Below are 21,563 nucleotides of genomic sequence, written 5' to 3'. Positions count from 1 at the left end.
CTCGGACCAGACCATCCTTCCTGTCACGTCGTAGCCAATGCAAAATGATGTCAGGAACCTACACAGCATGAAGTGCTTACGGATACTGTAAGACAAAAAGAACAACTCCCACCCCAAGCCTCTCCTCTTGGTGCTTACCAGATGACACCCATTTTAAAAGCCTTTGCACAAGCAGATGCACAGGGAGTACAGGACCCACACTCCCCGTACATCAGTGCACATCCCCAAGAATACAGCAAATGAGGTTCAAGAAGAATCAAAATGTACCCCTCTGTGATCCCGATGAGACTCAGCTGAGTATTTATTGTCAAACATCTGAACAAGATCTGCTAAAGCTCAAATGCGAAGACAAGCTCCTGCTGCCAGCTGCTGCTCCTCGCCCCCAGTACTGACCCTGCCACGCAGTGCCATCCCGCTCCCTCCCTGAGGACGGACCGTGCCAGCAGGGAGATATTTCCCACCATCACCCCTCACATCCACGCTGGCCCAGAGTGGCAAGGGCTTTTCTGGTGGGGCTTTTATCCCCCAGGGAGCCTGCTGGAGCTCTGGTGTGCAGCAATGCCTGGGCAGCCGTGTGTGCCCAACAGCCCCAGTGCCACGCTGCCCATAGGGCTGCTCTCTGGATGCCCAGCAGCCCTGAGAGAACCCAGCCCCTTCTGGGAAGCAAGCTGGCAGCAGAGGACAGAACAACCAATTTTGAGATCCTCCCAATGTACCTCTTCAGTTTTAAGGCTATATTAATTCCCAGATGAAAGATCCTATCAACCCATCATCTCCTTTAGGATTTGCATGGAAGGGCACAGAACAACAACGCTCATATCCACTGGACTTTCCAGCAGTCCACGATGCTCCTCTCCCCTTGCTCGAAACCTGTCCCATCTTTAACAGCTCGGACATCACCCACCTTTTAATGAGTGGCTTTAATATTTCATTGCCCTGCACTGCTTTCTGTTAAATCATCCTTTATTATTTCCTTCCCACCCATTAGAGGCTCCCCCTTACTAAATTATTAAAGCATTTATTTAGATCACAGAAGCAATGAAATTAGATTACATTGATCCACGAGAATTTGCTCCCACACCGTTTCTTCATGAAAGATCCCTGCTGCTTTTCGTTCACATCAGGCCTTGCCACTGCACTCCTGCATCCAAAATCTTCATCAGCTTTTTTTTTTTTCTTGAAGCATTTTTCTCAGACTTTCAGACTTTCTCAGACCTCAGACTTTCCCCAGATAAAACTTTAGATCAAAACTAACTTAAGTCAAGAAAAGGAGGGCCCATTTTCCTGGCCTCGTGGCGTTACGGAGCGTTTGGTGCCACTGGCTGCCACAGCGCCAGGAGGCATCACGCACACTGCAGCCTCCTGCTGCCCCCAAACGGTCCCAAAGCCACGACCACCAGAGCGCTGCTCACAAAGGGGATGTAGAGAGTACCCTGTTTGGGGAAGAATGAATCTGCCATGCAGCTCTGCTTTCCCCCCTCCCTGTTCTTTCCTCAGTCACTTGCCAGAAGATGCTTTGTACTGAACAGGTAAAGGCATTGCAGAATTCGGCATCCCCTACAGAGCGCTGTTGGGGAGAGAGCTCCTAGCATCCTTTTGGCGTAACCACCCCAATCTGAGCAAGAGTCGGATACATTATTTCATCCTCTCTCCTTACATTTCCCTTTCCTCCTTCCACAAGCCCCAAGCAGCAGGCTCTCACCCGGGACACCAGGGTCCCCACAGCCTGTTGAAGGCAGCGTGCCCTTTGCCTGCGTTCCCTCTGCTGGCCTCCCCTCACACAGGCTGTGCTCAGGGAGCTGGTGGCCCAGGGGGACCCCTCTGGCCACGGGGCTCCTGCCCCTCCTGGGTCCTCCCCAGCTGCGGTCACAGCCTTGGGACAGTGGTTGTCCCTGTGCAATGCCCTGAGGGCACTGGTGTTCTCCAGTCTTCATGTAGGAAGCTTTGCTGCCAGCAGCAGCCGAGGCACCTCGGAGCATCTCCAAGTTTTACTTTAAAGCCACCTTCCCCTAGCTTCCCGAGCCCTCGCTGCCCCTTCCCATGAAGCTTTAGAGCCTGTACCTGCACCTCCACTGACAGGCCAGAGGGAAGCAGCGTGCAGGAAGGTGCACTGACAGGTGAGCGACTCAAAAAGCCACCAGGGAAGGTGAGGTTGCCAAAGGGTTGTTTTTCCCTTATGTCACTGCACTGGGACTCAAGACACAAAGCACGTTTTGAAGGAAAGGCTCAGCTCTGCAGGAGACAAAGACACTGAACAAAGTGTTCAGCGAGCTCCAGAGAGGTGGAGAAACACCTGATAGGAGAGGCAGGGAGCTGCAGGCACAGGCACTAGCTGTGCCTGCTAACTAGTGGCAGCAGTAATTAATAACGCCACCCCAGCTACTGCTGTGCATGTAAGCCCAGAATCGCTGGGCTTTCTGCTCTGCCCCCTCATCCGGATGACTTCTGTAAAGCAGTTAACTCCTCGGAGCCCTAACCTATAGAAAAAGTGTTGGAGAAACCAACATATCAATGGTGGCTTCAGCAAAGGCGTACGAAAAGAGTTGTTGATTCACTGGGTAAAAATCTGGAACCTGGGGCACGTTCAATCCTTGTCAGCAAGGGTAAAAAGCTTCCCGGTTATCAGATGTCTGTCCTCTGCTGAGGTACCTGGACATACCGCCTCCAATCATCTTTCTGTGGGACAAAATAAATCTCATAAAACGTAGCAGCACAAGGCTTGTTTTCACAGGCACGGCTCATTTCTGCAGCCTCTGATAGGCTGCAAATATTCCCAAATCCTCCCTGAAATATGGGCTCAAAGCAGGTGATCCTATTTTTTTCTCTGGAAACAACACCAGTAAAAACATTCTCCTTTCTGCTAATGGAATCAAAAGAAGTCATGCAAGGACTGTACTTTTCTTTCACTGCAGCACAGCACTAAGTCCTCAAGCTGCTGCATCTCCCACCTGAAACACAACTTGCCTTCTTTGTGCCCGGACGTGCAGCAAGAGCCAGCTCCTGCCTTGAACCACGTCTGCACATTGAGTCCACTCAGCCAGCTGAGTCAGACAGAAAAAAGCCTTTGCTATTCACTACCTTGCTGCTTCACTGTTTGAAAGTTTTGCCAGAAATAGGGCTTCTATCACTTAGAAGTGCCCCATCTATGACACACAGGCTGTGCTTGGCTTGACAAACCAACTCGTCCTGCCCACAGCCTGTCCCTGGACCAGACCTTTCCCAGTGGCAGAATTTCAGTAAGATTTAGCCCAAGAGCTTAAATGCACACAGCAAAATACGAAGAGGATTGAAACCTCACAGCTTCCATGAGAAACGTGTCTGCTGTTGCAATTTCAGCGTAGCTCACAAGAGGCAGCAGATACATGTCCAATAATTTCTACTTTCATTCATGCCATTTGTATTATATTTGTCTTGCTTCAGCACATCTAATTACATTACACAAATTACACAGTCTAACACTCTTCCCCGCACAAGTCAGACAGAAGGCCTGAGCAGACGTGACTAAACTATTCCATAGCTGCTTTGCACTGAACTGCGTAAGAAGCTGCTACCAAACGAAGTAAAGCAGATGTGAAGCAATACAATGATGCTTCTGTTTGCTGTTTTGCCCATGGAAATAAAAGGCAAAGCAAGGGCACCATTTCTTCTCCCCCCTCAGTTGGGCTGCAGCAGCCACTGAGCTCTCCCCTCCGGCAGCACCTTGATGTACTCAGGTGGGAGAGCAGCTTCAGCTCTTCATTGCCCTCCATTATTTGTGGTTAATCCCCAAATTCTTGCTGAATGGCTGCAGGTGAGAACTGTTTTTTCCCCTCCCACAGCAGCTCTCTAACCAGAGATGCAGCGCAGCTGCCACCACAGGCACAGCAACTTCCCTCTCCCCAGCACTCCTTTTCCCTCTGCAAAGCTCAGCAGGTGGCACGATGGATGGAACAGGCTGATGCACAGCCCACAGGGCATGATGGTGGTACACTGCAAAAAAGTTACGGGCCCCAAAGGACGTATTTTAAATTAGGAAGTCACTTTCTCTTGCCTTGATTACCCAGACTTCACCAGACCACAAGAACCCCTACACAGAACCACCTGAAGATCATCATCATCATTTTTTTTCTCTTTTATCCCAAAACCTTTTTTTTCTTTTTTCACCCCAAAACCTCAAGTTTTAAGAGAGGTCAGAGCAGCACTGGTGTTTGTCTGAGAAGTACTTCAAACCCAAGCTTTCTGTCAGAAAAGTAAATCCAGCTAAAGATGCACAAGTATAGGATGAAAAATACAATGTATTTAAAATCTATCACCACAGGTGCCCCAAGGACAGCTAAATCAGCCTCAGAACTGGCAATACGAAAAGCATTCAATAATTCAAGCACCCTGGGCCATGTGTCAGCCTTAACTACACATGAAAGTTATCTTTTCTTTTTTCACTTGATCACTAGAGCGGGTTCCTGGTTAAAATCTCATCTGATATTCTTCTTTGTAAAACATGACACAGGTCTCAGGTGGCTATTACAAAACCAAGCAGCTCAGAAAATAAAACAGTGTATTCTGGAAGTATGAAAAGATTGAACGAAAGCTCGAACAAATGATGTGCTAAGAATTATTAGGTGTCCACAACATATCTTCTGCGGGCCTCTGATACAGGCCACAGCTTGTGTTTACTCTCATCTTCATGTTTAATGTGAAGTTTTAAAGAACAGGAGACAAGTGGTAAACTTTCAAACTTCTCCCCCCAGGTGGCTTCAGTAAGGTAGCTGCATCAGAGCTGCACAACTTGTAGGGTTTCTTTGTTGTCATTGTTTGTGTTTTTTTTTTTTTTTTTTTTTTTGAGAATATGGGACTCTTCAGGAACCCACAGGTGATTTTAAAAGGTTGTGAAAGAAGGTAAACAGGAATTTGAGCTCTTTTCTTCACTTTCCACAAATGAATGGCCTAACATCATTTGTACTGAGGATCTGTACACACACCTTTGATTAAATACCTCCCATTTCTGCTCTCTTCTCACACACTACTGTGAATGTTAAGGACAATTTGGCTTTTAGCCCGTTGGAGCTCATTACCTGATTTATAAATGAACATACATTACTTACCCAAGCATCCCATTTAAAAGTCAAACAAACATTTTTGTCTATAATAAAGTTTGAGAGCCCTTTTGAGAGTTTGCAAATAGCAGAGCGATGAAAGAATCTGAGCTACTCTAAGTTGCTCAGAAATCTCCTTAGGAAAAGAAGTTCAAAGTTCACACGCTTTAGCTGACAGTTCCTGCAAAAGGCAGGTGCACTTTTTTTGTCACGTTTTTTTGGGGTGGGGAGAGAGTCAGGTAATGTTTGGGTTTTGTGTGTGTGTTCTCCTATTTTCAAGTTTCAAATACAATTTCTTCTGCGCGCAGGCATGCAGAGTTTAGAACTTGTTCCCCTCCCTCTAATTTCACATCAGTACAGCTGATAACTTAAACCTAATTCTCTTGAAAAGCCAGCCTCCAAAGAAATGTCCCTCTTATCTCCAAATGCAGATGAATACTGGTTTTGCTTTGATTAGCTTCCTTAAATTTTGTTATCATGCTTCAACTCAGAGGCTCAGAATGACTCCTAAAACCGCCATGTTACACTGTTTTTCACTTCATTTTACTCTCATCTCCGTTCCTTACAGAACACAAGTATGCACCACTTTCACCCTCTGTTCTCTGAGAATGTTTAGGTTAGCCTCTCCTCCTTGCACAGAGGGATCGGGGTTTTTGTGCCCAAGTACCAGCCCTCCACCCAAGGCAGGATCTCACATTGGGGGGCCAGGGAAGGCCAGTCCTGATCAACTCCAGGCACAACAAAGCAGCACTCAGCATCAAAGTCCCTGCCTGCCAGAAGAGATTTTACACTATGACAGAGAACTCTTTAGCAAAGCTAACCTCAAAACCTCAACCTCAAGTGTTAAAAAAAAAAAAAAAAAAAAAAAAAAAAAAAAAAGAAAAAACTTAAATGATACAAGTTATTACATTTAATCCCTTTGGGGAAAGTGGGGAATGATTTTGTGATTAAGGACCTACTATGGGGCTCAGGAGAATTAGTTCAATTCCAGGCTCTGAAACAAGCTCCCAGGTCCCCCTGGGAAAGCCTACTGCACTCTCCTACTCGTATGGACACCGGCAGGGTAATTTGTAAGTGCTCACAGTCTTCAGACGATGTAGTACCAACAGCTAAATAAACGCCTGGGTAGGTAGGCTATCATAATTCTGAGGTTAGCTAGCTACCCAAAGAGGACACTGCCATTGGACTATCACGCTGCCACAGAAGTCATATTTACATATTTAAAAAACAATATTAGAGGGAGCCTAGACAAAGAATAAGTTATATGCTTACACACTCTTGGGTTGACAGCTAGTTCCTGATGGTTTTAGGTAACCCATTCAATGAGCAAAAAGAGCTGCAAGGCAAAAATAAGCTGGCAGGCCTTGCAGAAAGACACCACTTTGTTCTCAAGCAGAGGGCTGTTTTCCACAGCTTGCACTGCAGGGAAATTTTGCTCAATTAAAATCTATATTGGTATTGTTTCTCAGCAAAATTGAATTTATGAATTGATTTAATTCATATAATGAGCAAATTCAATAATGAAAACTCATCTGTCAGCATACATTACGATAGAGCAAATCAAGCAAGCACCATCAGAAAAACATAATGCTGAAATCACTGTGTAACCTTCGAGATGGTGAAGTGCCACAGAAAACAGTGGAAAAAGCATTATCCTGTTTTGCAAAAACAAAAAAGTCATTACTCTGATATACTGATAAGCACACACATGAGTCAGTTCTTCACTATTCACTATAAGCAGAAATTTGTTATCTTGAGAACTACCAAGAAAAGTTATTATGGTTGCAAGTAATATCTGTGATGTATTTAGTGCAATTACAGAAGTTATTTCTGGTTACTGAATGTACAATTTTCCCTACGCAAGTACATTTTCTCTTTTAGAAGTTAGAAACATCCATGTAGTGCTTCAAGGTGACTGTTTCTGGCATTGTTTCCTTACGTGCAAGCTGTAGTCAATAATTTAACCTTGATATTAAAAACTTTTTGAGAGTAGCTGCTGTTTATTTTTCATGTATTAAATCCCAGTATACTTCATGTTTCAGTAGAATGGCTATTAAATATTTTTTAGACCTGGTATTTGACTGGCTTGTAGGTAACTACATATTAAGGTGATTCCTCACATAACTAAATGGCTTTTTTAACTACAGTTATTTCAGTATTTTATTGTTTTCCACCGTTACAACTTCAAGTTACAATGGAAGTAAAAAGAAATGAAAATACAACAAATCATCTTCAAGCAAATTAAAGACATGAATTTAAAACTTTTTCAAAGCTGTTAGTTATGTGAGAGCAACACCATCAATTTTAGTTGAGGCTAAAATCAGTCCTTTCACCTCTTCATCTCTCTCTAAAAAAATACAAAACAAACAAACAAACAAACAAACAAAAACAACCTCACACATTCAAAGAAATTCCATCCATGCTCTAGTATATCCTGAAAACAACATCTGACTGGACCTGCACATCTGAACTTGAATAGAGTCAGATGAAGTTCAACCACAAAATGAAACCGATGACAACTACATAAGGAAGGCAACCTTATATTGTGACTGTTTAACAGCTTCTACTTTAAAATGCCGTAGCTACCACGCTGACACTCATAAACAATGGTTTTAATGAAAAAGCCTTCTTAAATTTTCAGAAATTGCCATGGGATGGAGCGCAACACAAGGTACTCACAGTAACAGGACTTCCACTACAGCCAGTTGTGTCAGTGGTATCTTCTTAGTTAAGGAAAGACTTTAGTTTAGCTTCCTGTTGGTGCTGCACTGGTTTAATGTGAATACCTATGAAAAAGTAAAAACAAATACTGTAAGACAGTTTGTGGTTTATTTATCTGGTTGCCTTCCCCACATCTATTTTTATCTGAAAATCAACTCCCTCTTCAATCAGTGAAAGACTAATTGACATTTCCATTTTACTGCAGTATCAAAACTAATGACTTGCTATAAACTTTTGATTATTCCAAGTCCCCAAATATGTAATCTAACATCTAACTGCTCATTTCGATGCAAAACGCAGTCCAATATTCTTTTAAGTATTCTGCATACACGAGTAAGGTGAGGGCCCACTGCAAATATAATATTCTCCTCCAGCTGATATTGTCTAATCCTAACCTAAATCTTTATTACAAATTAAACCTATTATTTATTATTCTACCTACAATGGACATGGAAAAAAGTTGTTTTCTTTAGAAACTTTTACATAATTAACTTTTACTATCATTTTTCTTTTCCGTTTTCTCTTTTCTAGGTATGAGTAAAACTAGCTTCTTCAACTATTCCTCATAGGGCAGTTAAAAAAAATGCTATGGAGAAGGGCACCAAGCCAGCTACACTCCTCTCAAACTGTTATGTACCAACCTGGAAACTGAATTCCTGTATTGACACTCCTATCTAAACATGACAGAACGAGGTGCTCTTTTTAGCAGCAGCAGCATTACATCAGTTCATTCACATCTCATCTTATATGTAAATATATTGCCCATGTTCACCCTCCTGGGTATACAAAATTGCTATTGATATTTTACAATTCCTTAGTTCAGATGTTCAACAAGGTTTCTTGTTTGTTTGTTTTAATTCTGTTCTCACAAACTGACAGTGTCAGGACTAAGCATGCTCTCCATTCCATCCCATCCCACTTACTGAAAACACCAAGCAGTACCTTATTTTCAGCTAGGCCTCTAAGGGTCCTTTCAGCAATGCCCTAAGAGTTTGATTGCAAACAAGTGACAGCTACAGTCTTAGAAGGACTCCAAGCTATTAGACCTTACCTATCAGAACAGACTTATCTACTCTACCCCCTACTTGCTCCTGTAGGTCTCTGACAACCCAACATGACATCCTTCCCGTGAGGCACTGCAGGGATGAGTAAAGTTCCTACCGCACATTCTCATGATTATTAACCTTTTCTCGAGACTGCTGACACAATGCCAGTTGATCAGCAGTCAAGCCATACTCTTGAAAGACTCAACCCATACCAAGAGGAAGAGCTTTGAAGAAAAAGAGAAAAAAACAATTCCTCTAATGCTCTTCTGCTCTTCTGAGAACCCCTTTCAGTTTCTGTCAGCTCACAGCTACCGCGCGCTCAGGTAGCTCCATTGCACCACATGCCTAATAAGCTGTAAAAACATCCACTTCCATTTCATGACCAGAGAATAGCACCAGTGTGTTTTTATATATTCTAATAATAACAGCTACACAGACATCTGGGGTAAACATCCTGGTTATTAAGAAAAAAGCCAAAGAAATCCACTGAACTTGAAATAATTACAAACTGCTTTCTAAAACATTCAAATCAGAAACAGTATCCTTTGAGCTGAGTGGCTTAAAGAAAGCAGGACATTGCTTTCAGTTTTATTGAAATTAAGTTCTTTAACCAGAATGGATGTACAGCTGTCAGCATCAGGAAGGTTTGAGCTAGACATGATGCATGGTTATCAGCACAAATAGCCACAGAGGCGGTGTCAGCACAAGGCCGGGTTTCTCTAAGCAGAGCCCATTTTGCAGGTGGATGTGGAGAATATCCCAGAGGCTCAAACCCCTTAGCAGGTGCTAAAAGAGGTGGAGGTTTACCCTCCACATCTGAGGGTCCCATTTGGAAACTGGTTCTGTTTTTTTTAAAAAAGTGCTCTTACCTCCGAGTACGTGAAAACACTGGGCTTAAGCAAGGCCCGCTCCCTGCCTGAAGTGTACAGAAACCAGCACGGCAGATGAAGCAGCTTCACCACACACCAAGTGACGAATGCTGTAGCTGTTATCATTCATAGTGCCCTACTTTAAAAGACGTACAACCACTGAGCTGCAACAAAGCCTTCCTGGATGTATTTAACAACACAGAGCTCACTGGCCTCCAGTGTTACTAAAGTTAGCATGAGCTACTACAAAGCAAATCTTGCCCCGATACTAATGTTAACGTTGCACACACAAGTTAAAACACAAACCGACAAATTAAATGCAATTGTCATGGAAAGTTAAAGCCCGATTCTATTTCTGACTGATAGCTCATGACAAACATTTTAGATGACATCTAAGGCTTGTTCTAAGTGAGGTTTTAATCCATGGCCATAATGTAGGTCACAAGTCTCAGCTCAGTTTGTGCCTGGTGTTCATGCCAAGGAACCAGACTCAGCACTAACACCAACAGCTGTCAAGAGTGTACACGCAGCTTCTTTCTACACTACCATTTCATAAGAGAAAATAGTCCAATTAAGCAGATTTCACACTTTTTTTTTAACCAATTTGCCTATTTGTTTCAATCATGAAAGCGGTATTTAATTGACGAAGCACCATACCGTAATCCTATGCATCTAGGAATATTCATGTTTAAAACCTGAACCGCCCTCACTGTTTCTGCCACCCTTTTGGTTTTCAATGAGCTTCAATAACTCAAAAGAATTGCAACCAACTTGGTAACTAAAAAAGAAAGCTTTGTGGAACGGGAAAGTTCACAACGGGGGAAGAAAAAAAGCTTTTCTAAAATAGCCAGGTGTTCACCTCAACCCGTACCAACTTCAAACAGATGCAAGGACAGTAGTTGAATCTGATTTCAGACTAAGGACATAAAAGATAAGCTTTATATTCCTACACTTTTATAATGTTGGAATGAATTCATTTTTAGATAAAGAATAGTATACTCCCCTACTCTCCTATCCTTTCACATAAAGTTTGCTCTGAAAATACCATTGCTGAGTTCCAGTCTTTCAACTGTTATTTGATCACTGCTAAATATTTGCAAGTTCAGATTTTTTCAAGTCCCACCTACCTACTTGATGTAATTCACATAGTATCTACCACGCATTGTTCTACTTTTACGAGCAAACATACTGCAACAAGCAATGAAGTCAGATGTGAAAACAGAACAAAATTCTTTGAAATGGTGTTGGAAGACCACCCCCTAACGGCCTAGTGCCCAATAGTGCAGGTTTAACCTGAGGAAGGGGTGACTGGCCTAAGAGAGTTTTCCTGCTTGGCAGTGGAAGAGATGGGAGTTTGTTTAAGTTGATGATTGTGTTATCAACCTCAGCTGAAGGATCAGTTTGTTCAACAAAGCCTAGATTAAATGAAGAGGAAATACATTCTTCAAAATACATTAATAGCACAAGTAGAAACTTGTAAGAATCTCACTATTCCCTTGTCACAAGGGGATCCAAGATGTTTCCATAGAATAGCTCCTAAGATAAAAATAGCACAGATATTTTAAGTTACTAATTTATGGGTGATGTAGCTGGTTTCATTTTTATCTTTTAGAGATGTTCTGCTGGATTTTAAACTTTGTCAATAAAATATACACACCATTAAATTACCAAACTCTTAAATCAAGAGTTGCTTAACAGACTGCTGGACATCACTAGCTTAAATGCATTTATGTGCATACAGTGTTAAACACAACAGCAGCAGCAGATGATCAAATACTTGCAACCACTCCCTGTGAAAGAGCAATTGCCAGCTAGGGTGCCTGTGTATGTCCTTATAGTGTTTCCAGATATGTGAAAAAACATATACCCTGCTTCAGGATGTACATGCCCACGAATATACACACTGGCATTTTATACATACGCTTTTGATCTTTACTGCTTTCCTTTATTTACAAATTACTGACATGGAATGTACCCAGGCTTTCTTTATATCAGATTTAAAATAAGCTTAAAGTGGTATTTCAGGGGGGGAAAAAAAAAAAAGTGAATACTTTCAATCATACCATTCCTGGTCTTTGCATAGTCACTGTGCTCAGCTCCTCCAAGAAAGATTCAAGTATCTTTCCTCATTTAACAGAAAAACATCTAATGCCCAGAGGCACGCTAACTCTCACACAGCTCCTGTGCTAGATAGTCATCCACCAGATCAGCTGCCTTATGTGAGATCTTGGTATACTCCTGTTGCTCACGCTCAGCAAATATATTCCCAAATGCTTTAACTACGATAGCCGGTGCATTCTCCACAGGCATATTATGATTTACTGCAGAGAAGAGAGCATGCTGGCTTTATCAAGCTTATGTTTTCATCTACTTCACACATTTGCAAAAAGATAGAAAAATATAGCTGTTAAGTCTGTGTGTAATAAAACAGTGAGATTTTTTTTAAACCTCCAGTTCAGCATTGACATAACCCGCCTGTAGCTGCACAGGTATATGAACTTCATTGGAAATATATATGAAAAGTTGTATTTTCTCTTCCCACTGTCAAAACATTACTGGCCACTCATGATCTAAAGTTAAATTTAAGATAGGTTCCCAATTCCATACAGACTTTCACAAATGCCTGAACTTGAAATAGAAATAGTATTATCACAGATTTTTCTTAAACTCAGAATATTTTTCCCTAACTGTAGAACAGGGCAGTTACTTTCCATTCAAGAGAAAATGCATTTTTACTACTGTGATCTTGATTCTAAAAATGATGCAAAATTTAAATCTACAGTAGAGTTCTAAAACAGACAAAAAATATGGATTTTATTTTGATTAATTTACGTAGAATCAATGCAAGAAAGAAATTTCAATTAATTTCAATGCAACTTCCTACCATTACTTACTCTATCTGACATACTGACTATATCATGTTGCACGCATGTCATGCCATTTAGGAAGAAGGAAACCAGGACAGATTTAATCACTCCATGTATTATGAATTATTAGAAATTAATTCAGTGAACTATTTCAAAGCCGTCTCATTTTAACTAGGTCAAATTTTGTTACTAAGTGCAGTGAATCAGTGTTTAAAATTTTAATGGGTTGAAAGAAATTTAAAGTGCAGTTCTGAATGGGGACTACTTTAAGCAACATCTCTAAACCAAGCTAAACGTAGTTTTGTTAGAACCTTGAAGAATGATTACAAACAAAAGGGCTACTTTTGACTTTTCAAAAATATAAATGCATCATTTTTAACTTCTTGGAATGCTTGTGCCAAACCTCATGTGTGTATCACTTCCACCACAAGACCACATTATTGTACCTGATTGTCTATGGCTCTAGCCTATTCCCCTGAAGAAAATCTTTTTTTTAAAAAAAAAAATGCTTCAAGGTGGCCTTTAATTCTTAATAATTATTTTGTTATTGTTGTTCTAAGTCTGATTTTAATCCAATAAGTCACTGAATGAGTTTGGTTTTTGTTTGTTTTAAGATCCTATACATGTTCCTCATTGTTGTCATACTCAAAAGCCTGTGAGAGGCGTAAGAAATTTTATTACCAACTAGAAATATTTAGGAGATTCAGAAACATTAAATAAGCATGTTCTTCAAGTATTATCTACATATTTGCAAGGTTACACCTTTCTAAATTGGATAACACTTACCTATGTAGCTATCATTTCTGTAATAGAATTAGCCAAAAGATTGTAATAGAAACTACTTTTGCTCCTTGCTGATGGCAACAATGACACAGTCAGGTCTCTCTCCACCATATTCTTTCTGCATCTGTTGGTAAAACTGCAGGTATAGCTTCTCTTTACAATCATCCCTGCTGCAGTCATCATCTGCAACCAAGTGAAAAATCAATTAAGCAACAGCAGACTGCAAAACCATATTAGAACATCACTATTTTGTCATTCAATACTACCAAAAATATGATAAAAATAGTTCTTTGAAGCATGGGTTTTGTTCCCTTCCTCTTTCCCTTTTTTCCCTGAGGGAATATGTTGCAGACATGCAAGAAGGCACAAGAAACACAGTTAAAGTTGGTTGCACAGTTCTGAGAATTAAACTCTTGGGAACAGACCATTCATCTATTCCAACCCGCAGAGGATTATTTTTGTCCCATTCTCTCCCCAGCTTGGTTCCAGGATGATGCTGGGACTCAAATCTTACTCCAAGGGGAGGCAGAAAGAGACTAAGAAAAGAAACCATTTGCCCAGTTCGTCCTGAAGATAAGATGTGATAACAGCACCAATTACAGCACACGGTCCCTGCAACTCACACAAACTCACAGTAACTCCAACTTTGATTTTGCATAACCACCTAGTTGCTTCTTTCTCCACTATTCTGCGTGTTCTTCTACTCCTAGCATCTCGAGTTATCTCCTCTGGATACCTTTTAACTCTGGGAGGAGTATGAGGAAATAAAGTATCCTTTCATTACATATAGACCAGGCTAATAAAATGATGTTTTTTGAAATCTATTTTATGCCTTCTTCAAAGGGTAAAAGGCACATAAGCCTGGCACAATGTTTTAACTCAGGATTTTAAATGCTTTACCCTTTCTTCAGAGGATAACTTTCAACACTGGAACACCTCTCCTAGCTTACAAAATCCAAAGACTTTGTTAAAATTAGAAGATTTAAAACAAGCGGAATAGTCATTAGCTGCACTTCAAGAGAAAATACTTTGGCAAGGAAGACTGCTCCAATACACTTCATACATCAGGCATCTGTGGACTACCCAGTTAGGCTGCTAGAGGGAGTACGTATCTTAGTACTGTCCTTTTGATCTTGAAAATAGCGTATCCTATTTTGAAAACCATTATTGTGCTTTGGTAAACAGACAAGATGAAGAATGGACAAAATAAAAGTTTATATTATATTCCATTTTTTTACATTATGTATTTTTATTTCTATCCTGTAGATTGGACAAGGAAGAGCAGTAATTGATGGTTATTTGTCCATAGTGTTACAGAACATAACAGTCAAAAATTGAACAGGTATTTAATTTCCTATGGCTATTCTTTCATTTAAAGTCAAATTCTGAATGACAGTTTGATTCGAGAAAACCCATGTAAAGATGTAAAGTCACAAGAAAAATACTTTTCATCACAGGTTAGAGTTCAAGTTGCAAATGGAAGGCCAACCTGTTAAAATCAGGCCAAATGCAAGTTAGTTTTGTACTCGGTACAATAATATTCCTGTCAAGCTGTGCATCTCTCATATTCTTTTAAGTAACTCCCTAGTAGTTCATTAAAAAAGCCTCATTGTTACCTTCCTACAAGAGTCATTATAGCCAAAATGTTCTTAAAGGACCACACCATTTAATCCCATTCCAACATTTTTCTAAACTGTGTGAATATCAAACTAATCACATGAAATTTACTCATAATCATAGCCTAATCTGAGTTAGAAGGGGTGAAAACCTTGAGCACTTTTCTTCAAACTTATTTAAGTATAAGCTATGAAACCCCAAAAGTTAGAAAATAATAATTTCCTGGTAGTTTAGGCTGTTTTCCATACAGCTAGATTTTGAATTTTAAGTTGAGAGTCAGTTTCTCTGACCACTTATGGAAAGAAAAAAAAAATCATTTAAGGAAATGGGCAACTGGAATTACAAAATCCTCAAAAACCGCAGGCTGATTCCAGAATAGATAGAGAATGCACGTTAAAAAAAAAAAAAAAAAAAAAAAAAAAAAAAAAAAAAAGCCCTGTTTCCTCCTGAAACAAACCATAACATGGAATTAAGCATTTCAAAAAATTAGGTATCTAGAATCACACTTGTACACCACAGAAGCTGGCAATTGAAATCACTACAAAAGCTCAAAAGCACCATCAAGACCAGCTGAAGAACATTCACGCTTTGTCCTCAAACTTAATGAGAACTCAGCAGCCAGGCACCCGTAAGAGACAGACAGTGCCCTGGAATTCAGCCTCTGAGGAGCAGAGCCTGGAACTTGATAGGCTTCAAGGGACAAAACATTCCTTCCCTGTTTTTTTCACCTTATTTTATAGTCCCAGATGAGTACTACAGTTAATATAGGTTTATTAATTAATAAACTCTAAGGAGAAGTGAAAAGGTCGTGTTTCCCCAAACCATTGAATGCCTTATGATATGCTATAAGGTAGTTCAGTCTGTTCCTCCTGAAGTTGTTTAACAAAAGTCTAACGAACAGTACACTGACATCAATCATTGCAAAGGAACGCAACCCCCAGGGAACATTTAAACCAAGAATTCTGCTTACATGGTATCTTTCCAAAGTTTTTGCTTCATTTATTTTCCCTTGAGTAAAGAGGTACTGAACAGTTTACAAGAGAAAGCACCTTCATTAAGCATCAGCAACCTGAAAGATCTCAAGTGACTGTTAATGTTTCCCTCTATTTGCTTCCCAAAATAAGATGTGGCACTTGCACATCATTTGTATGCTCTAAATTAAGGATGGTTTTTGAATTAGTGTCTACGCTTGACCTGACTGAAAAGCTGCTTTCTTAACTTGCCGTAAGACCCCAGATCGTACATACTGGCTTACTTCAGCCTGTACCACGAGATGTCCACAAGCACAGCCTTGTGTAGAAAGAAAAAAAAAAACTTTGTTTTTTTGTCTTTTCATGTTTACATTGCAGTAGTTATGAGGATTCTCCAAACTAGAGCTGGGACATGCTGTCTGTTTGTACTAATTGTTGGACTTCCCAAAGATCCCACGTTCTAGGACAAGCGACATACAGAAGATGGTGGAGATGATCTAATGCATGTCTTAACACAAGCAAATGTGGTGGTGGTGGGTTTTGTTGGTGGTGTCTTTTTTAAAAAAAAAAAAAAAAAACAAAAAACTGAACACAAATAATTAAAGGCAAAGAATCTATCCAGTTTCCATATTACATCTAAGAACATTTATCTTTATAAAAAAAAGATGCTCAACCAAATGCTTCAAGAGATTATCTCCCACTTCTCTACTATAACTGCAAATTGATAGAGAAGAGCAAGGAAAGTTCACTTGACAGAGCAATCACCATGTTCTTCCAGAACATGCTCTTTTGGAAGCAGGTAAGGGAAAGAGTAACACAAGAGACAATGAACAATAACCACACTTGTTTAGTTTTGGTTATTTTGTTTACTTTTGCTTTTAATAGACAGAACCTATGCTTAGAATGAATCTGTTTTGCAAAAGTAGCTTCAAACATTTGGAGTACAGGACAAGCAGATGGCTGAATGCAAACAAGCCTCAAAGCAGCTGCTGCAAATAGGATCTCAAGCTGAATAAAAAAGTTCCCAAAAATGTAGTTGGGGAATGGTAAGCAATACAGCATACCCCGGCAACCCCCCAGGGTATATGGCTCACCATTTCAAAAGCTAACAAACTTCCTATCCTGCGCCTAGCACAAGGCAGACTGCGCAGACGAGCTCAAGCAAGTGATCAGGTGCCAGCGCTCAGGGTGCTGTCAGCCACATGAACATAGCTGAAACCGCACCGCTGCCTGTCCTGTGGTGCTCTGCACCCACCACAGCTGCTCTTAATACCTTTGGGCTCCACTGCTCAGTGGCAGCTGCCAGCCGGGGAGGGAGATGAGGACATAGCTACCCACAGGGAACCATCAGGCAGATGGGAACAACAGCCTCGCCACCCCGCAGCAGGCTGGTCTACCAAGAGCAAGAACATGAAACTTCTGTACCCAAAAGGTAAGAAACTACTTCTGCTCTCAGTCCCAGATTCCACGCTTCATTAACAATGGTTTGGTTTTCCTATGAGCCACTGTTGTTATGGTGCAGTATCCTGGCCATAAATCTAAGGTTGTTAAATGCATTACCCTTATTCTAAACACACCCTTCGCAGCTGAAAGTCAACAAAAACACAACTTTGCCTCTCAGTATTATCCTATGTGGAAAAACATTTGAAGAACTTAAGTACCCCTCAAAACAAGGAAAAAGCAGATAAATGCATGGCTTCCCTGTCAGGTAAGATTTTTTTGGTTTGTCTTTCGAAAACCAAATACAAAACCATGGGAGATCATGAGCAATAAGAGACTGCAAAAATACTACTTGGGAATTAAATGGGAAGGACTAGGAACTGGAAAAGTTGAATACATGCTATTCAGGACTGAACAGGCATTCTAATATGGTACAAAAACATGACAAAAAAAGCAAACGAAGTTGCTGAGGGAGTTTTTTTCAACTTGACGTTATATGCCTAATAACCAAAGAGCCACGTTTTTCATAAACTCTTTCATATCAACAATTCTGTTACGTATTATTTACTCCAGAAGACATGGAATCCACATGGGTCTGTGACTGGGCTGAAAATCAAGAAACTTTGGGGATTAAATATTGAAGACAAACAGCAACAAAGAGCCACCATAGTTTAATTAAACACTGTGCTAATGAGAGCACAGAACTTGCGCAACATGCTTTTAGACAGCTATAATATGTGTTAAGAGGAACGATAAATTTAAAAGTTATCTGGGATGTAAGAAGCCTGATTTCTGAAGCACTACAGGGGATAAGAAAGGGAGTTTTACCTCTACTGTCCTAATTACCCAAAAGTACATAAAAACCTTACACACCTCTGCTCCCGAAAAAAAGAGCGGACGATGAATTAGCTTTATAGACAGGTGAAATTCAAGCATCGTTTAGTATCTCAAACCAAAACTTATCTTGTGTTCAATGTGGCAGAACAAGGAAGAGGAAAAAAAAAAAAGACAGTTTCATGATAAGCTTTTAAGCTTCCAAAAATCTAATTACAGAAGGAATATAAAGCATGTAAACACTATCCTTCTATCACTAAATGTAAATCAGGGTAATAATTACCAAGCTTGGGAGGTAGTTACTACGATAAACTGATTTATAAAAATATAGGATCAGTAAATTCAAAAAGATTGAATTTTAACAAGCCCAAGTGTTAACACAGTATCTCTGAAATCACATGTTGCCTCAAGAGAGAGGGACTGTTAAGAGAAAAATGAGCAGGAAAAGGGACTGTGTAGAGGAAAATGTGCAGGAGAAGGCTGGAAATGCACGCAAAGTAAGAAACAAGTGACCCATCCTAATTATCTGATAGCAGATGCTGCTAACAGATGCTCTCACATTATGCTCAAAGTACAGCTGTGAGAACCAGAAATAGATACCAAGGATGCTAAACTCAAAAAGATGCATCCTTTGCACCTCCAAAAGAGATACTTAAAATATTATTCTAGGCTGACAAAGCACATTCCTTCCAAGTGCCTCTGCATTATGAAGCAATCCAAATGTAAACTAAAGCTTTTGCTCAAGGAGTTAATGTTAAGGCTTCGCAGGCGTCAGCAAGAAAAACATCCAGAATTATTAACAGATGCACAACCCTAAGAAACGGTTTATTCAAGCCATATTCGTAGTATGATGACAATTACTGTTTGGTCTCGTTTACCTTAGCTAGACTCCAGTCAATGGAATTGTACAGAAGAGAGAGTAAGCTACTTGGAAAAAACAGGGAAATGTAAGCATTTTGAACCAGCCAAGAAGTTTTAATATTAAAAACAAAGGAATTGCAATTGACTTTAGTTATCTCAAGGGGGCACGGATCTCATTGCTCTTGCAACTGTTTCCCCCAGTATAGGTTCAGCATTTGTGTCACAAATCATGAAAGCTTGAACAAAATCCATTGGAAAGGATCTGCATCTGTTCCGAAGTAAATAGCTAGAGCAAAATAAAAGAGAACAGCGGCTCTGTACATGAACAAGCTTATGGAAGTATAAATAGCCTGGTGCAAATTACAACTTTCTGATACTTTCAGGATGTTAGAAATCTTTAAGGATTTCTCCAAGCACACCATTATCCAGAGCAGCATCAAACTTTTTGGTGTCTGATGAATTTAAGTGTCTGCAAGACTATAGTACCTCACGTCCTCTAGCCAGAAAGCGTGTTGGAGGAGGAGAGCTCTCAGCCTTCCTTCCTGAAACTGTTCCATATTTCAGTGAAGATCTTAGAAGACAAAGATCTACATGGACAGAGAGGCTAATAACTTGCTTAGTGCCAGGATTTGGGCAATCCTCTGTTGGCACTGCTTTCACTGCTTCAAGGACTTGCTACACACCCTACTTGAAACAACCACCTCACAAAATGCATAAGTATTCTTCAACAAACAGAACACAAGGTCTCCTCTGCCCCCTGTAAAATGCAGTGCTGCAGCTGCCCGCAGGAAGCAGTCAGGAATTACACCCCGACTGACTGCAGCCTTGAGCCATTACACTCAGAATAAACTGCTGCTTGGACTTTTCTTTGGAATCTGTGAAAAGAGCCACAACTATTAATTCAACAGCAGATTCATTCTTTAGTAATAAATAGTAATAATTCTGCAGTGCAATTATTACTGTATGAATTGTCCTTTATTTCAGATTCCCCCAGTAACATGAGAACAGCCCTACAGCCGGTCCTACTTCCCTGCCTATTCCTATAAATGCTGTTATGAGCAGAGCAGATGGGAGTAGCACAGTGTCAGTTATCACTACAGAATGCACCTCGGAGAAGCATTTGCATGCACAAGCGTCACACTTTTTTTTTTTTTTTTTCCCTCTTGCATTCAATATCCATTGCCATCGGCATTCAGAAAGAAGCGAGGTCAGAGATTTGGTAGCCTCTACAGGAAACGTAATTCTGTAGCTGTGCAAATCAGCTGAAGAAAACAGCCCAGACACTACGTCTTGGCCTTGGCAGGACTTGCACCAATGCCTCCTGCCCCCAAAGCACCACCAGAGCCCCTACACCACAGCACCTCGGTGGCTGCTGATGCCAGCTCCCCGGCCAGCCCAGTCTCACAGCCGCAGAGCCCCGTGCCCCCAGCTGAGCCCAGCTGTCTCCCTGCTGGGGTGGGCTCGTGCCTGGCCCCTGACATGTCCCCCTTCATCCCAAACCCCTGCTCCCCACTGCCATCCCCAGCTGCACGCCCTGCAAGGGGGAACAGCTCCTAGGGTGGGTTTCAGAAGTGTGAGGCTTCTGAGCAAAGCTTAACACACACAAAACCAATTTGTTAATAAATAAAGAAAACTATGAGCTTACTATAGCTTGCTTTGGCCAAATCCGATGGTATTTGATGATCACCTTCCTAAGCGAAATAGGTACCGCGCTGGGATGCCAGTAAGATATCTGCCTGCGCTCAGTGAGATACCTCCCTGCGCTGAGGTGGGAGTTGTTGGGAGATGGTGAGCGGGCTCTGCTCAATAAATACAAACTGTGCAGAGAACCGCGGGCAGCACGTTGCAGGCAGGGCAGGGGGAGCTCCCTGGGGCCAGGTCCAACTCTACCTGCTCCGTGTGCTTGTGGAGGGGAGCCTGGGGGTGCACAGCTCCGTGCCCGGGCCACCACAGAGCATCGCCGCCAGCCCCCAGTGCCAGCTAGTTAAAAACCAGGGGGCAGCGCGCCGAGCCTCCAGTGCCTGCTACCTAAAAGCAGGGGGCAGTGCGCTCATCCTTGGTCCCAGAGCGCCTCTGTAACTTAACACGCCGTTACTCAGGGAGCACTGCCTGGTTACCTGAGCATCCCAGCCAGGGCAGCAGGCGGCAGCAGCGGGGACCTAGGGCTCAGGGCCGCTAACTCGGTGTGAGAGGGGCGCCTACAGGGAGCACAGGACGCCACCAGGCGCCGCTTTGGGGCACTCGCCCGTTCTGGCAGCGGCCTCACGCAGCGCCACAGGGGCCGGGGCTGAGCAGCGCGGCCGCCGGCGCTGTTCGGGGGCCGCAGCCCGGGGCGAGGCGCTCTGAGGCGCCGCCACCCCGCGGAACTCCTCACCCCGCCGCAGCCTCCTCTGACTGACCGAGCACCGCCCCTCGCCACGCCCCTTCGTGCCCGCTCGGGCGAATGGGAGCCGCGCTTACTGAAGGGGGCGTGGCGAGCGGG

General features: G+C 41.8%; 1 long non-coding RNA gene across 1 annotated transcript in view; it reads right to left on the bottom strand.

The window, feature by feature from the left end:
- The window catches only part of LOC118172659, a 32,831-nt gene extending 19,297 nt beyond the window's left edge, over window positions 1-13,534 (bottom strand). Inside the window, exons 1-2 of the long non-coding RNA XR_004753806.1 lie at window positions 13,362-13,534; window positions 7,752-7,858 (exon numbers count right to left, since the gene is read on the bottom strand). This is a non-coding gene — a long non-coding RNA (uncharacterized LOC118172659). The remainder of the gene's footprint in view (window positions 1-7,751; window positions 7,859-13,361) is intronic.
- Window positions 13,535-21,563: the final 8,029 nt, after the last annotated feature.

This window comes from Oxyura jamaicensis, chromosome 11 (genome assembly GCF_011077185.1).
Source record: "Oxyura jamaicensis isolate SHBP4307 breed ruddy duck chromosome 11, BPBGC_Ojam_1.0, whole genome shotgun sequence".
In the NCBI taxonomy this organism is placed as follows: Eukaryota; Metazoa; Chordata; class Aves; order Anseriformes; family Anatidae; genus Oxyura; species Oxyura jamaicensis.
Note: the sequence above shows the minus strand (reverse complement) of the source record. Positions and strands in the feature narration are given on the sequence as shown.